The sequence below is a fragment of the Arachis ipaensis genome, chromosome B04 (assembly GCF_000816755.2).
Source record: "Arachis ipaensis cultivar K30076 chromosome B04, Araip1.1, whole genome shotgun sequence".
Lineage (NCBI taxonomy): Eukaryota > Viridiplantae > Streptophyta > Magnoliopsida > Fabales > Fabaceae > Arachis > Arachis ipaensis.
In genome coordinates this window covers 115,253,657-115,258,240 of record NC_029788.2, presented here as the reverse complement: position 1 = coordinate 115,258,240, position 4,584 = coordinate 115,253,657, and the positions used below count along the sequence as shown (strand labels likewise).

The following is a 4,584-nucleotide window of genomic DNA, read 5'->3' as shown; positions in this document are numbered from 1 at the left end:
ACAAAGTAGATGATAGGTATTAAAGGTTAAAAGAAGGAAAAAAATAATAATAGTGACTGATTATTAAAAATTAATTATATTCTTTTCCATTTACTAATGTAGCGGTCGAATCAGTCACCAAAAAAAAATGTAGCGGTCGAATCAAGTGACCCAAATCTTTCAATGCATCCCTTCCGTCATTTCTTCCATTCAAATATAAAAAGTACAATCCATGCATGACTTTCAGAGCATGCTATCTTGAACAAGAGACCTTATCCTCTGTCTTTCTCAAACTGAAATGGCTCATCTAACATCACAATCGATCACTACACTTTTCTTTTTGTCCTTGACGAATCTTTATGTTATTTTTTTTACCCAGTGTGATAATTAGGACCGTAAAAAGTTGACAAAGTTGAAATTGAAGGGAGTTATTTCTCCTGCATTTACTGATTTAGGGTGTGTTTGGCAAACCTATTTGAGAAGATTAAAGTGTGTTGGAGTTCTTTAAACACTATTTTAATTGATTTGAACTACTTGTATCTTGGTGACAACAATTTAAGACTCAGCTTAAGGTTCTAGATGTTTCCAATAACAATTTGTCAGGAAAGGTTCCAACATTTTCACCTGAAGTCTTGTTCGTTGGAAATGGTAATTCTTTGCTTGATGATCACCTTTCTCAAACAAATGGAACAACTTCAACTACTTCATCTTCACCACCATGGCTCGCATGGCTTGTAGGTACTCTACATTTAAATTTCTACTAAGTTCTTTATATTTATTTTTAAGGGTAAAGTATTATTTTGGTCTTTATCTTTTGGATTAAATTTTAATTTAGTTTCTAACGTTTTGAACGTCACTCCTAAAAACTTTTATACATTTTATTTTAATCACAAAAAAATTTTGAACAAATTTAATATTGTCTTACTATTAAATTTGGTACAAATAATTTATATATTAAAGAGTCATTCAATAACATTCAATTTTAGCATATAAATAAAATTGATTCGCCAATAATCACTAATATAAAAAAAAATTGCTTTTGAAGCGTTAATAATTGACGCTTCTTAATTTTAATATTGGATTTATATATAGTAGTGTTTTTAACAATGTATAAAATTTGGTGTATTTTTTTTATATGGAAATCACAAATTTGACCCTTCAATTTGTAATGTTTAATTTTTTTTAATTTTTAAAATACAAAATCGACTCTTCAGTTTGTGAACTTACACAAATCTCTCCGATTTGTGAATTTTAATTTTCTTTTATTTTTAAAACAAAACTGACCCTCTGAATTGTGAACTTACACAAAATAGACCCTTTAATTTGTGAACTTACACAAATCTAACCTTCCAATTTGGGAACTTTAATTTTTTAAAATTTTTAAAACACAAATAGGATCCTCCTATTGGTGATTACCTCCATACAAAATTAAAATATACCATTTTTTTCATAACTAAGTATAATACAACAATAATTTCTATATAAAAAAATCAGTCTAATAATTGATTGTTATGACTTGGAATTTTGTAAAAAAGAAAATTGAAGAGAAAAAATATTACAAAAAATTTTGGTTATATTTTTCTAACACATGTGATAGTAATACGGCTAGAACTTAAAAAGGGGTTGAATTCAGAAGAGAAATTCCTGTAGCAGTTTTTTGTGGAAGCAAATTATGCAGAAAATTTTTTGCATTTTGTCTCTAACACGAGAACAGAACAAAGAAGGAAAAAAGATAATCAAGCCAGCATGTATCCTGGTTCTTCTTGTGCCATGAAATCTATATCCAGTCTTCACCATAATCATGGTAAAATTTTTACTATAATCAAATTGATTACATACACCAATACCAATAAATTACAACCTAATTCATCTAGTATTAATCACTAAACTTCTATCCAAACCTAGCCATCACCAAGTGTTATCCCAACTGAGGAAGGAAAATTAATCCTAGTTCAACAAAATCAATTACATAAAAACTTTCTTTGATTTTTTTAATGCATCTCTCTTATCTCTTTTCTCTCGTAACTTTTTCATTTTTTTAACTCACTAAAATATGCAGTTTTTCGTTATAAAAAGATAAACATTAGATAGTCATAACACTGAAATTTTAAATAAAGCACAAAGTTAAAAGAAATATTTCAGCTCAAGTGTATGAGATGATGTTAAGTATTACTCTATTTTTCTTGCTTTCAATTGATGTTATGAGGTCGGCTTTATAGTGTAAAGCTTATTTTGCAAATTCCATCGCTATCTCTTTAATTTTCTTGTTAATTTTGCCCTTTGTAGTTGTCATTCTTGACATGCACTTTTTCATTTTTTTTCACTATTTTTGTTGTCCTTGGAGTTACTCCACTGTCTGTGCTGTTGTTGGAGCTGCTGCCTTTTTTGGCATGCATATCCTTTCTATTTTGCGCCATTACAACTACTACCTATAGCTTTGCAATTTTATTTTGCTCTACCCATCTTTGCTAATGATCTTTGGCATTTTGATTTTGTGTTGTTCTTATGTCTTTGTTGTCTCTTTTTTTTTTTTTTTTCTAACTTTGCCAACTATTCTATTTTCTTTTTCTTTCTTTTGCAAATGCAGAACCTTCTTTTTCTTTTATCTTGGTTCTAATTCTTGTTCTTTAAATGTAATGGAGCTGATATTCATGACTTTTGGCATTGTGTAAGTTTGCTGAAGCAACATGTATTGGGCTGAGAGATGAAGTGTTGGCCTTGCACCACTAACACTAACACACACATAAAATTAAATTTGGATTTTTAATCTAATAAATATTTGTCATCATATTTATATACCCAAAATCAATTCTGATAATCGTAAGAGGTGTTTTAGTTTACTACAGAAGATGACATGGAAGAAAACAAGCACCTTTCCTGACCACAATGTGGAACATTTCATAAAAAGTTATCGTTCCATGACTCTAAAGCGCTATAGTTATGGCGAACTAAAAGGAATAATAAATTCATTTAATGAGAAATTAAGACAAGAGAGAGAGGAATATGGTATTGTGTATAAAGCAAGATTGGTTGATGATCGTCACGTGATAGTGAAGGTACTAAAAGAATTGAAAGGAAGAGAAGTGAAGTTGTAAATGAAGTTATCACTATTGGTAGAACGACTCGTGTGAATATTGTTTTATTTTTAGAATTTTGTTATGAAACACTCAGTTACAAATTTATGTTTAATGGCTCTTTGGATAAATCCATTTATAAAAAAATATCTTCTGCTGATGTGTGTGATTTGGATTATTGGAGTACATTGTATAGAATCACAATTAGTATTGTTTAAGGATTAAAATATTTACATCGAAAATGTAATACAAGAATTTTACATCTTGATATCAAACTTCAAGATATCTTTTTAGATAAAAAATTTGTTCAAAAAATTATTGACTTTGGACTGGTCAAAATATGTAAAAAAAAAAATGAAAGTGTCATATATATCTATGTTGGGAGCAAAAGAAATTCCAGAATTTATTGCACTAGAAGTATTTAGTAGAAGATATGGTGGAGTTTTTCACAAATTAGATGTATATAATTGTGATATGTTAATTTTAGAAGTAGTTAGTAGAAGAAAAAACTATGATAGTATAAAACATTGCATACTAGTGAAATGTATTTTTCAGATTGGATCTATAAGAACATAGAGCAACGTAATATTCTTGAAAGATGTTTGTCCAGCACAGAGGAAAAAAATGACATGATAATGAAGATTACTTTGGTAAGTTTATAGTGTATTTAAATAGATCCAAAGAATCGACCATCTAAAAATAAAGTAGTAATAGAGATGTTAGAAAGACCACTTGAATAAATACCATCCATATTCTCCAAAACCTATCTTGTATTCTCCTAAAAGGCTTCCCATACGGTTTGAAGATATGTCTAGTAGTTCAGAGGAATCAAATTCACTAGCCGCAAAGAATAATGGTTCCATTAAATAAAACATACTGAGTTCACTTGAGATACAATGCAAAGTGAATGTGATTCTCATGTAAATTATATCTTCTTGTTGAGCAATGAACACTACTTAATTAGAATGTGTTATGTTTTTGTAAATTCTGAGAAAGTATATGCGATAATAGATCTTTAGTATTGTTAGTAACTTTGGATTGAAGAAATTAGCCGTTACCTTAGATATAATTTTATGATCTCTAAGCTAAAAAAAATTGTTACAAAAGAGCTTCCAATTCTGTTTTGCCATGATGCATTCCATTTCATAAAAGTAATAGACCTAAATGCTAAATAACATCTTTTGCAAAAAAATTATTGTATTTAATCCTTGGATTATATAAGAAATTATGAGGGTAAAAACTTATCTAGAATTATGTAGTGAAGAAATAATGCTAAGTTATAGATTGTGATAGTTTCAATAATTGTGATAAGCTGATCTGACAATACACAAATACTGAAATAAAGAAATGAAAATTATGTTTTTTTCTCTCATTTAGAATAATTGAAAATATAAAAAAATTTGTATCTTTGATCATATTCTATCATGAATTATATTATGTATATACAAAAAATTAGACACTAATCAATCATATTAGAATATAAAATATATATTAAAAATATATAAAATAAGACATATAAAAATATACAAAT

The 4,584-nt window shown here is 28.1% G+C and overlaps 1 long non-coding RNA gene across 1 annotated transcript; it reads left to right on the top strand.

Annotated features, from left to right (window-relative positions):
- On the top strand, positions 243-3,313 carry LOC107637026. The gene is made up of 2 exons (XR_002361695.1): positions 243-717; positions 2,816-3,313. It is a non-coding gene; the product is annotated as an uncharacterized LOC107637026 (long non-coding RNA).